This window comes from Chiloscyllium plagiosum, unplaced genomic scaffold (genome assembly GCF_037043375.1).
Source record: "Chiloscyllium plagiosum isolate Xiang-an unplaced genomic scaffold, Cpla_swu_hap1 HiC_scaffold_45, whole genome shotgun sequence".
Classification (NCBI taxonomy): domain Eukaryota; kingdom Metazoa; phylum Chordata; class Chondrichthyes; order Orectolobiformes; family Hemiscylliidae; genus Chiloscyllium; species Chiloscyllium plagiosum.
The window spans coordinates 44,671,461-44,684,183 of NW_028270183.1; the positions used below are offsets into that span (position 1 = coordinate 44,671,461).

At 44.6% G+C, this 12,723-nt stretch overlaps 5 non-coding genes across 5 annotated transcripts; all 5 read right to left on the minus strand.

Moving 5' to 3' along the window:
• Positions 1-1,998: 1,998 nt before the first annotated feature.
• On the minus strand, positions 1,999-2,072 carry trnai-aau (transfer RNA isoleucine (anticodon AAU)). Its single transcript has one exon. It is a non-coding gene; the product is annotated as a tRNA-Ile (tRNA).
• Positions 2,073-4,281: 2,209 nt separating this feature from the next.
• Positions 4,282-4,355, minus strand: trnai-aau (transfer RNA isoleucine (anticodon AAU)). The gene has a single exon. It is a non-coding gene; the product is annotated as a tRNA-Ile (tRNA).
• Positions 4,356-6,564: 2,209 nt separating this feature from the next.
• trnai-aau (transfer RNA isoleucine (anticodon AAU)) lies at positions 6,565-6,638 on the minus strand. Its single transcript has one exon. It is a non-coding gene; the product is annotated as a tRNA-Ile (tRNA).
• A 2,209-nt stretch (positions 6,639-8,847) lies between these two features.
• trnai-aau (transfer RNA isoleucine (anticodon AAU)) lies at positions 8,848-8,921 on the minus strand. The gene has a single exon. It is a non-coding gene; the product is annotated as a tRNA-Ile (tRNA).
• Positions 8,922-11,130: 2,209 nt separating this feature from the next.
• On the minus strand, positions 11,131-11,204 carry trnai-aau (transfer RNA isoleucine (anticodon AAU)). Its single transcript has one exon. It is a non-coding gene; the product is annotated as a tRNA-Ile (tRNA).
• Between the last annotated feature and the right edge of the window lie 1,519 nt (positions 11,205-12,723).

A 12,723-nucleotide genomic window follows, 5' to 3' on the forward strand; every position in this document is an offset into this window, starting at 1 on the left:
CGGACGCGTGCAATTTCAATCGCAATGCCACCAGCTCAGCTGCAGCTTGTCATGTTGAAAAATATCGTCTGTCGAAACGTCCCTTCAACGATCGCTCACTGTTCTTCTGGATACTCACAGACTTTTGGAGTCAGCGTGATGTGCTGCTGATAAACTGCTGCGAACCTTATGCCAAATGCATTTGAATTGAAATCTAACAGTGGGATTTTTTCTGCTCCCGAACGACGCAGTTGCTTTGGTGTCAGCAACAGCTCAGACGCCAATTGCACGTTTTGCTCAATCACTCATGTTGCTAATTCAATCTTCGTTTGACAGCATATTTAGAAAGTTATCACGCCTTCCTGCAGCGGTCGTCAGTGACAGACCAGATGCTGAGATGATTGCTTCAGACAGCATGCTACATCCTCCATTTGAAAATGGAAAAGGTGCAAACGGTTGCAGGCTGAACACACACTCACTATATTGCCTGGCGTGTCAGAGGCTGGGAGCGGAGCTTATGGAGGCTTTTCAATCATGAGGGGCATGAATCGGGTAAATAGACAAGTTTCTTTCGCTCAGGTGTGGCAGTGCAGAACTAGAGGGTATAAATCAGGTGTGGGAGTACGAGAATTGGAAAGGCAGTGATGGGCAATGGCTGTGCGCAGAGGGTGGTGCGTTTCTGGAACAAGTTGCCAGACGAGCTGGTGATGGATGGTAAAATTCCAATACTTTTAAGGAATCTGGACGTGTATTTGAATAGGCAGGGTTTAGAGAGACATGGGTCAAATGCATGCAATCGCGGCTGGATCAATTGAAGATATCTGTTCGGAATGGACGAGTTCGACCGAAGACTGTGTTTTCAGTGCTGTCCATATCTAATGAGCTCTATGATAGTGCAGGTGAAATGATAAAAAAGATAAATAAAATCAATGAAGTAAAATTGTCTCAAGTTGTTGAATTCAAACAACTTCAGGTAATTTTATTTCAATTATTTTATTTATCTTTCTTATTTGTGTTTTTTTCATTGTTCTGTAACTCTTATTTCTTGATTGTCTCTCTTTCTCTCGCTCCCCACTCTCTCAATATCTTTTTCCTTTCCTCTTCCCACTTTGCTACCCTTCTCCCCTGTTTTCCATTTTGTCTCTGCTTCACCCATCCCCCACATATTTTGTCACATAGCACTGGCTACAGCCTGCGTCATTCACGGCTCCTAATCTCCCTTAGATCTCTCCATGCACTCTCATTATCACCTTTGCATCTGGAGCACTGACTCACCATCTCTCAGCCTGGTGTAAACAGCTCCCTAATTCTCCCCCTTTTTTATCTTTAACAAAGGATCAGTTCGACTCGAAACGTCAGCTCTTTTCTCTCCTTGCAGATGGTGCCAGACGTGCTGAGACTTTCCAGCATTTTCTCTTTTGGTTTCAGATTCCAGCATCCGCAGTAATTTTATTTTATTAATGGCTCTATGATATTGCTGGTGTCATGATAACTCCAGCTTCTATGCATGAGAGGTGAGCAAGCGAATGAATTCCTTTTGGAAGTCGCGTGACAAGTATTAACAGAGATCAAGGAAAATAACATGAACGAATCTTTGATTTGAATTGAAGCCTGAACTCTGGTTCTGCTCCGAGACTGTGCCAGGTCTGATTAATACTGCATATATTTCATGATTTGCATTTGTTTGTGAAAACAATTGAGACTGATTGATTTTCTGCAGACAACATCCAGCAGTCATCATGGGTACGGCGATCAAGTCGTGCGTCTAGCCCTGTCAAATGTTTTATTGCGCAGGTGAGGCTTCCTGTTTCGTGGTTTGGTGGAGCACGTTGTTTGGAAAAATAGCAACGCAGCTGAGATCCGGCATGGGACCAGCGGGTTGATGTTCCATGACAGCGATGGTCGCCTTTCGAATGAGCACACATCTCAACCGACCATGTGACAAGTTCTTGCAGACGGTGAAAGTAAAAGCCACGGCGAACACTGACACAGCCCTGCAAACGACGGAAGCGCCTCTCGTGGTCAGTGCGGGGATTGAACCCACGACCTTGGCGTTATTAGCACCACGCTCTAACCAGCTGAGCTAACCGACCAACACAGCACAGGCAGCGAAAGTAAATGCCTATATTGCCGGTGCTCACAACCACGGCGGCTGTTCATTTTCTGCTTCATGTCGATCGCACGATAGTCTGAAGTATTTCCTTTCGTTGCAAAGCTTTTCAACGAAAAAAAAGCATTTACTTTTCCGAACGCGCATACTCGACTTAACCATTTGCTCTGATATTCAAAATGAAGCACAATGTCCGGACGCGTGCAATTTCAATCGCAATGCCACCAGCTCAGCTGCAGCTTGTCATGTTGAAAAATATCGTCTGTCGAAACGTCCCTTCAACGATCGCTCACTGTTCTTCTGGATACTCACAGACTTTTGGAGTCAGCGTGATGTGCTGCTGATAAACTGCTGCGAACCTTATGCCAAATGCATTTGAATTGAAATCTAACAGTGGGATTTTTCCTGCTCCCGAACGACGCAGTTGCTTTGGTGTCAGCAACAGCTCAGACGCCAATTGCACGTTTTGCTCAATCACTCATGTTGCTAATTCAATCTTCGTTTGACAGCATATTTAGAAAGTTATCACGCCTTCCTGCAGCGGTCGTCAGTGACAGATCAGATGCTGAGATGATTGCTTCAGACAGCATGCTACATCCTCCATTTGAAAATGGAAAAGGTGCAAACGGTTGCAGGCTGAACACACACTCACTATATTGCCTGGCGTGTCAGAGGCTGGGAGCGGAGCTTATGGAGGCTTTTCAATCATGAGGGGCATGAATCGGGTAAATAGACAAGTTTCTTTCGCTCAGGTGTGGCAGTGCAGAACTAGAGGGTATAAATCAGGTGTGGGAGTACGAGAATTGGAAAGGCAGTGATGGGCAATGGCTGTGCGCAGAGGGTGGTGCGTTTCTGGAACAAGTTGCCAGACGAGCTGGTGATGGATGGTAAAATTCCAATACTTTTAAGGAATCTGGACGTGTATTTGAATAGGCAGGGTTTAGAGAGACATGGGTCAAATGCATGCAATCGCGGCTGGATCAATTGAAGATATCTGTTCGGAATGGACGAGTTCGACCGAAGACTGTGTTTTCAGTGCTGTCCATATCTAATGAGCTCTATGATAGTGCAGGTGAAATGATAAAAAAGATAAATAAAATCAATGAAGTAAAATTGTCTCAAGTTGTTGAATTCAAACAACTTCAGGTAATTTTATTTCAATTATTTTATTTATCTTTCTTATTTGTGTTTTTTTCATTGTTCTGTAACTCTTATTTCTTGATTGTCTCTCTTTCTCTCGCTCCCCACTCTCTCAATATCTTTTTCCTTTCCTCTTCCCACTTTGCTACCCTTCTCCCCTGTTTTCCATTTTGTCTCTGCTTCACCCATCCCCCACATATTTTGTCACATAGCACTGGCTACAGCCTGCGTCATTCACGGCTCCTAATCTCCCTTAGATCTCTCCATGCACTCTCATTATCACCTTTGCATCTGGAGCACTGACTCACCATCTCTCAGCCTGGTGTAAACAGCTCCCTAATTCTCCCCCTTTTTTATCTTTAACAAAGGATCAGTTCGACTCGAAACGTCAGCTCTTTTCTCTCCTTGCAGATGGTGCCAGACGTGCTGAGACTTTCCAGCATTTTCTCTTTTGGTTTCAGATTCCAGCATCCGCAGTAATTTTATTTTATTAATGGCTCTATGATATTGCTGGTGTCATGATAACTCCAGCTTCTATGCATGAGAGGTGAGCAAGCGAATGAATTCCTTTTGGAAGTCGCGTGACAAGTATTAACAGAGATCAAGGAAAATAACATGAACGAATCTTTGATTTGAATTGAAGCCTGAACTCTGGTTCTGCTCCGAGACTGTGCCAGGTCTGATTAATACTGCATATATTTCATGATTTGCATTTGTTTGTGAAAACAATTGAGACTGATTGATTTGCTGCAGACAACATCCAGCAGTCATCATGGGTACGGCGATCAAGTCGTGCGTCTAGCCCTGTCAAATGTTTTATTGCGCAGGTGAGGCTTCCTGTTTCGTGGTTTGGTGGAGCACGTTGTTTGGAAAAATAGCAACGCAGCTGAGATCCGGCATGGGACCAGCGGGTTGATGTTCCATGACAGCGATGGTCGCCTTTCGAATGAGCACACATCTCAACCGACCATGTGACAAGTTCTTGCAGACGGTGAAAGTAAAAGCCACGGCGAACACTGACACAGCCCTGCAAACGACGGAAGCGCCTCTCGTGGTCAGTGCGGGGATTGAACCCACGACCTTGGCGTTATTAGCACCACGCTCTAACCAGCTGAGCTAACCGACCAACACAGCACAGGCAGCGAAAGTAAATGCCTATATTGCCGGTGCTCACAACCACGGCGGCTGTTCATTTTCTGCTTCATGTCGATCGCACGATAGTCTGAAGTATTTCCTTTCGTTGCAAAGCTTTTCAACGAAAAAAAAGCATTTACTTTTCCGAACGCGCATACTCGACTTAACCATTTGCTCTGATATTCAAAATGAAGCACAATGTCCGGACGCGTGCAATTTCAATCGCAATGCCACCAGCTCAGCTGCAGCTTGTCATGTTGAAAAATATCGTCTGTCGAAACGTCCCTTCAACGATCGCTCACTGTTCTTCTGGATACTCACAGACTTTTGGAGTCAGCGTGATGTGCTGCTGATAAACTGCTGCGAACCTTATGCCAAATGCATTTGAATTGAAATCTAACAGTGGGATTTTTTCTGCTCCCGAACGACGCAGTTGCTTTGGTGTCAGCAACAGCTCAGACGCCAATTGCACGTTTTGCTCAATCACTCATGTTGCTAATTCAATCTTCGTTTGACAGCATATTTAGAAAGTTATCACGCCTTCCTACAGCGGTCGTCAGTGACAGATCAGATGCTGAGATGATTGCTTCAGACAGCATGCTACATCCTCCATTTGAAAATGGAAAAGGTGCAAACGGTTGCAGGCTGAACACACACTCACTATATTGCCTGGCGTGTCAGAGGCTGGGAGCGGAGCTTATGGATGCTTTTCAATCATGAGGGGCATGAATCGGGTAAATAGACAAGTTTCTTTCGCTCAGGTGTGGCAGTGCAGAACTAGAGGGTATAAATCAGGTGTGGGAGTACGAGAATTGGAAAGGCAGTGATGGGCAATGGCTGGGCGCAGAGGGTGGTGCGTTTCTGGAACAAGTTGCCAGACGAGCTGGTGATGGATGGTAAAATTCCAATACTTTTAAGGAATCTGGACGTGTATTTGAATAGGCAGGGTTTAGAGAGACATGGGTCAAATGCATGCAATCGCGGCTGGATCAATTGAAGATATCTGTTCGGAATGGACGAGTTCGACCGAAGACTGTGTTTTCAGTGCTGTCCATATCTAATGAGCTCTATGATAGTGCAGGTGAAATGAAAAAAGGGAAAAATAAAATCAATGAAGTAAAATTGTCTCAAGTTGTTGAATTCAAACAACTTCAGGTAATTTTATTTCAATTATTTTATTTATCTTTTTTATTTGTGTTTTTTTCATTGTTCTGTAACTCTTATTTCTTGATTGTCTCTCTTTCTCTCGCTCCCCACTCTCTCAATATCTTTTTCCTTTCCTCTTCCCACTTTGCTACCCTTCTCCCCTGTTTTCCATTTTGTCTCTGCTTCACCCATCCCCCACATATTTTGTCACATAGCACTGGCTACAGCCTGCGTCATTCACGGCTCCTAATCTCCCTTAGATCTCTCCATGCACTCTCATTATCACCTTTGCATCTGAAGCCCTGACTCACCATCTCTCAGCCTGGTGTAAACAGCTCCCTAATTCTACCCCTTTTTTATCTTTAACAAAGGATCAGTTCGACTCGAAACGTCAGCTCTTTTCTCTCCTTGCAGATGGTGCCAGACGTGCTGAGACTTTCCAGCATTTTCTCTTTTGGTTTCAGATTCCAGCATCCGCAGTAATTTTATTTTATTAATGGCTCTATGATATTGCTGGTGTCATGATAACTCCAGCTTCTATGCATGAGAGGTGAGCAAGCGAATGAATTCCTTTTGGAAGTCGCGTGACAAGTATTAACAGAGATCAAGGAAAATAACATGAACGAATCTTTGATTTGAATTGAAGCCTGAACTCTGGTTCTGCTCCGAGACTGTGCCAGGTCTGATTAATACTGCATATATTTCATGATTTGCATTTGTTTGTGAAAACAATTGAGACTGATTGATTTGCTGCAGACAACATCCAGCAGTCATCATGGGTACGGCGATCAAGTCGTGCGTCTAGCCCTGTCAAATGTTTTATTGCGCAGGTGAGGCTTCCTGTTTCGTGGTTTGGTGGAGCACGTTGTTTGGAAAAATAGCAACGCAGCTGAGATCCGGCATGGGACCAGCGGGTTGATGTTCCATGACAGCGATGGTCGCCTTTCGAATGAGCACACATCTCAACCGACCATGTGACAAGTTCTTGCAGACGGTGAAAGTAAAAGCCACGGCGAACACTGACACAGCCCTGCAAACGACGGAAGCGCCTCTCGTGGTCAGTGCGGGGATTGAACCCACGACCTTGGCGTTATTAGCACCACGCTCTAACCAGCTGAGCTAACCGACCAACACAGCACAGGCAGCGAAAGTAAATGCCTATATTGCCGGTGCTCACAACCACGGCGGCTGTTCATTTTCTGCTTCATGTCGATCGCACGATAGTCTGAAGTATTTCCTTTCGTTGCAAAGCTTTTCAACGAAAAAAAAGCATTTACTTTTCCGAACGCGCATACTCGACTTAACCATTTGCTCTGATATTCAAAATGAAGCACAATGTCCGGACGCGTGCAATTTCAATCGCAATGCCACCAGCTCAGCTGCAGCTTGTCATGTTGAAAAATATCGTCTGTCGAAACGTCCCTTCAACGATCGCTCACTGTTCTTCTGGATACTCACAGACTTTTGGAGTCAGCGTGATGTGCTGCTGATAAACTGCTGCGAACCTTATGCCAAATGCATTTGAATTGAAATCTAACAGTGGGATTTTTTCTGCTCCCGAACGACGCAGTTGCTTTGGTGTCAGCAACAGCTCAGACGCCAATTGCACGTTTTGCTCAATCACTCATGTTGCTAATTCAATCTTCGTTTGACAGCATATTTAGAAAGTTATCACGCCTTCCTGCAGCGGTCGTCAGTGACAGACCAGATGCTGAGATGATTGCTTCAGACAGCATGCTACATCCTCCATTTGAAAATGGAAAAGGTGCAAACGGTTGCAGGCTGAACACACACTCACTATATTGCCTGGCGTGTCAGAGGCTGGGAGCGGAGCTTATGGAGGCTTTTCAATCATGAGGGGCATGAATCGGGTAAATAGACAAGTTTCTTTCGCTCAGGTGTGGCAGTGCAGAACTAGAGGGTATAAATCAGGTGTGGGAGTACGAGAATTGGAAAGGCAGTGATGGGCAATGGCTGTGCGCAGAGGGTGGTGCGTTTCTGGAACAAGTTGCCAGACGAGCTGGTGATGGATGGTAAAATTCCAATACTTTTAAGGAATCTGGACGTGTATTTGAATAGGCAGGGTTTAGAGAGACATGGGTCAAATGCATGCAATCGCGGCTGGATCAATTGAAGATATCTGTTCGGAATGGACGAGTTCGACCGAAGACTGTGTTTTCAGTGCTGTCCATATCTAATGAGCTCTATGATAGTGCAGGTGAAATGATAAAAAAGATAAATAAAATCAATGAAGTAAAATTGTCTCAAGTTGTTGAATTCAAACAACTTCAGGTAATTTTATTTCAATTATTTTATTTATCTTTCTTATTTGTGTTTTTTTCATTGTTCTGTAACTCTTATTTCTTGATTGTCTCTCTTTCTCTCGCTCCCCACTCTCTCAATATCTTTTTCCTTTCCTCTTCCCACTTTGCTACCCTTCTCCCCTGTTTTCCATTTTGTCTCTGCTTCACCCATCCCCCACATATTTTGTCACATAGCACTGGCTACAGCCTGCGTCATTCACGGCTCCTAATCTCCCTTAGATCTCTCCATGCACTCTCATTATCACCTTTGCATCTGGAGCACTGACTCACCATCTCTCAGCCTGGTGTAAACAGCTCCCTAATTCTCCCCCTTTTTTATCTTTAACAAAGGATCAGTTCGACTCGAAACGTCAGCTCTTTTCTCTCCTTGCAGATGGTGCCAGACGTGCTGAGACTTTCCAGCATTTTCTCTTTTGGTTTCAGATTCCAGCATCCGCAGTAATTTTATTTTATTAATGGCTCTATGATATTGCTGGTGTCATGATAACTCCAGCTTCTATGCATGAGAGGTGAGCAAGCGAATGAATTCCTTTTGGAAGTCGCGTGACAAGTATTAACAGAGATCAAGGAAAATAACATGAACGAATCTTTGATTTGAATTGAAGCCTGAACTCTGGTTCTGCTCCGAGACTGTGCCAGGTCTGATTAATACTGCATATATTTCATGATTTGCATTTGTTTGTGAAAACAATTGAGACTGATTGATTTGCTGCAGACAACATCCAGCAGTCATCATGGGTACGGCGATCAAGTCGTGCGTCTAGCCCTGTCAAATGTTTTATTGCGCAGGTGAGGCTTCCTGTTTCGTGGTTTGGTGGAGCACGTTGTTTGGAAAAATAGCAACGCAGCTGAGATCCGGCATGGGACCAGCGGGTTGATGTTCCATGACAGCGATGGTCGCCTTTCGAATGAGCACACATCTCAACCGACCATGTGACAAGTTCTTGCAGACGGTGAAAGTAAAAGCCACGGCGAACACTGACACAGCCCTGCAAACGACGGAAGCGCCTCTCGTGGTCAGTGCGGGGATTGAACCCACGACCTTGGCGTTATTAGCACCACGCTCTAACCAGCTGAGCTAACCGACCAACACAGCACAGGCAGCGAAAGTAAATGCCTATATTGCCGGTGCTCACAACCACGGCGGCTGTTCATTTTCTGCTTCATGTCGATCGCACGATAGTCTGAAGTATTTCCTTTCGTTGCAAAGCTTTTCAACGAAAAAAAAGCATTTACTTTTCCGAACGCGCATACTCGACTTAACCATTTGCTCTGATATTCAAAATGAAGCACAATGTCCGGACGCGTGCAATTTCAATCGCAATGCCACCAGCTCAGCTGCAGCTTGTCATGTTGAAAAATATCGTCTGTCGAAACGTCCCTTCAACGATCGCTCACTGTTCTTCTGGATACTCACAGACTTTTGGAGTCAGCGTGATGTGCTGCTGATAAACTGCTGCGAACCTTATGCCAAATGCATTTGAATTGAAATCTAACAGTGGGATTTTTCCTGCTCCCGAACGACGCAGTTGCTTTGGTGTCAGCAACAGCTCAGACGCCAATTGCACGTTTTGCTCAATCACTCATGTTGCTAATTCAATCTTCGTTTGACAGCATATTTAGAAAGTTATCACGCCTTCCTGCAGCGGTCGTCAGTGACAGATCAGATGCTGAGATGATTGCTTCAGACAGCATGCTACATCCTCCATTTGAAAATGGAAAAGGTGCAAACGGTTGCAGGCTGAACACACACTCACTATATTGCCTGGCGTGTCAGAGGCTGGGAGCGGAGCTTATGGAGGCTTTTCAATCATGAGGGGCATGAATCGGGTAAATAGACAAGTTTCTTTCGCTCAGGTGTGGCAGTGCAGAACTAGAGGGTATAAATCAGGTGTGGGAGTACGAGAATTGGAAAGGCAGTGATGAGCAATGGCTGTGCGCAGAGGGTGGTGCGTTTCTGGAACAAGTTGCCAGACGAGCTGGTGATGGATGGTAAAATTCCAATACTTTTAAGGAATCTGGACGTGTATTTGAATAGGCAGGGTTTAGAGAGACATGGGTCAAATGCATGCAATCGCGGCTGGATCAATTGAAGATATCTGTTCGGAATGGACGAGTTCGACCGAAGACTGTGTTTTCAGTGCTGTCCATATCTAATGAGCTCTATGATAGTGCAGGTGAAATGATAAAAAAGATAAATAAAATCAATGAAGTAAAATTGTCTCAAGTTGTTGAATTCAAACAACTTCAGGTAATTTTATTTCAATTATTTTATTTATCTTTCTTATTTGTGTTTTTTTCATTGTTCTGTAACTCTTATTTCTTGATTGTCTCTCTTTCTCTCGCTCCCCACTCTCTCAATATCTTTTTCCTTTCCTCTTCCCACTTTGCTACCCTTCTCCCCTGTTTTCCATTTTGTCTCTGCTTCACCCATCCCCCACATATTTTGTCACATAGCACTGGCTACAGCCTGCGTCATTCACGGCTCCTAATCTCCCTTAGATCTCTCCATGCACTCTCATTATCACCTTTGCATCTGGAGCACTGACTCACCATCTCTCAGCCTGGTGTAAACAGCTCCCTAATTCTCCCCCTTTTTTATCTTTAACAAAGGATCAGTTCGACTCGAAACGTCAGCTCTTTTCTCTCCTTGCAGATGGTGCCAGACGTGCTGAGACTTTCCAGCATTTTCTCTTTTGGTTTCAGATTCCAGCATCCGCAGTAATTTTATTTTATTAATGGCTCTATGATATTGCTGGTGTCATGATAACTCCAGCTTCTATGCATGAGAGGTGAGCAAGCGAATGAATTCCTTTTGGAAGTCGCGTGACAAGTATTAACAGAGATCAAGGAAAATAACATGAACGAATCTTTGATTTGAATTGAAGCCTGAACTCTGGTTCTGCTCCGAGACTGTGCCAGGTCTGATTAATACTGCATATATTTCATGATTTGCATTTGTTTGTGAAAACAATTGAGACTGATTGATTTGCTGCAGACAACATCCAGCAGTCATCATGGGTACGGCGATCAAGTCGTGCGTCTAGCCCTGTCAAATGTTTTATTGCGCAGGTGAGGCTTCCTGTTTCGTGGTTTGGTGGAGCACGTTGTTTGGAAAAATAGCAACGCAGCTGAGATCCGGCATGGGACCAGCGGGTTGATGTTCCATGACAGCGATGGTCGCCTTTCGAATGAGCACACATCTCAACCGACCATGTGACAAGTTCTTGCAGACGGTGAAAGTAAAAGCCACGGCGAACACTGACACAGCCCTGCAAACGACGGAAGCGCCTCTCGTGGTCAGCGCGGGGATTGAACCCACGACCTTGGCGTTATTAGCACCACGCTCTAACCAGCTGAGCTAACCGACCAACACAGCACAGGCAGCGAAAGTAAATGCCTATATTGCCGGTGCTCACAACCACGGCGGCTGTTCATTTTCTGCTTCATGTCGATCGCACGATAGTCTGAAGTATTTCCTTTCGTTGCAAAGCTTTTCAACGAAAAAAAAGCATTTACTTTTCCGAACGCGCATACTCGACTTAACCATTTGCTCTGATATTCAAAATGAAGCACAATGTCCGGACGCGTGCAATTTCAATCGCAATGCCACCAGCTCAGCTGCAGCTTGTCATGTTGAAAAATATCGTCTGTCGAAACGTCCCTTCAACGATCGCTCACTGTTCTTCTGGATACTCACAGACTTTTGGAGTCAGCGTGATGTGCTGCTGATAAACTGCTGCGAACCTTATGCCAAATGCATTTGAATTGAAATCTAACAGTGGGATTTTTTCTGCTCCCGAACGACGCAGTTGCTTTGGTGTCAGCAACAGCTCAGACGCCAATTGCACGTTTTGCTCAATCACTCATGTTGCTAATTCAATCTTCGTTTGACAGCATATTTAGAAAGTTATCACGCCTTCCTACAGCGGTCGTCAGTGACAGATCAGATGCTGAGATGATTGCTTCAGACAGCATGCTACATCCTCCATTTGAAAATGGAAAAGGTGCAAACGGTTGCAGGCTGAACACACACTCACTATATTGCCTGGCGTGTCAGAGGCTGGGAGCGGAGCTTATGGATGCTTTTCAATCATGAGGGGCATGAATCGGGTAAATAGACAAGTTTCTTTCGCTCAGGTGTGGCAGTGCAGAACTAGAGGGTATAAATCAGGTGTGGGAGTACGAGAATTGGAAAGGCAGTGATGGGCAATGGCTGTGCGCAGAGGGTGGTGCGTTTCTGGAACAAGTTGCCAGACGAGCTGGTGATGGATGGTAAAATTCCAATACTTTTAAGGAATCTGGACGTGTATTTGAATAGGCAGGGTTTAGAGAGACATGGGTCAAATGCATGCAATCGCGGCTGGATCAATTGAAGATATCTGTTCGGAATGGACGAGTTCGACCGAAGACTGTGTTTTCAGTGCTGTCCATATCTAATGAGCTCTATGATAGTGCAGGTGAAATGAAAAAAGGGAAAAATAAAATCAATGAAGTAAAATTGTCTCAAGTTGTTGAATTCAAACAACTTCAGGTAATTTTATTTCAATTATTTTATTTATCTTTTTTATTTGTGTTTTTTTCATTGTTCTGTAACTCTTATTTCTTGATTGTCTCTCTTTCTCTCGCTCCCCACTCTCTCAATATCTTTTTCCTTTCCTCTTCCCACTTTGCTACCCTTCTCCCCTGTTTTCCATTTTGTCTCTGCTTCACCCATCCCCCACATATTTTGTCACATAGCACTGGCTACAGCCTGCGTCATTCACGGCTCCTAATCTCCCTTAGATCTCTCCATGCACTCTCATTATCACCTTTGCATCTGAAGCCCTGACTCACCATCTCTCAGCCTGGTGTAAACAGCTCCCTAATTCTACCCCTTTTTTATCTTTA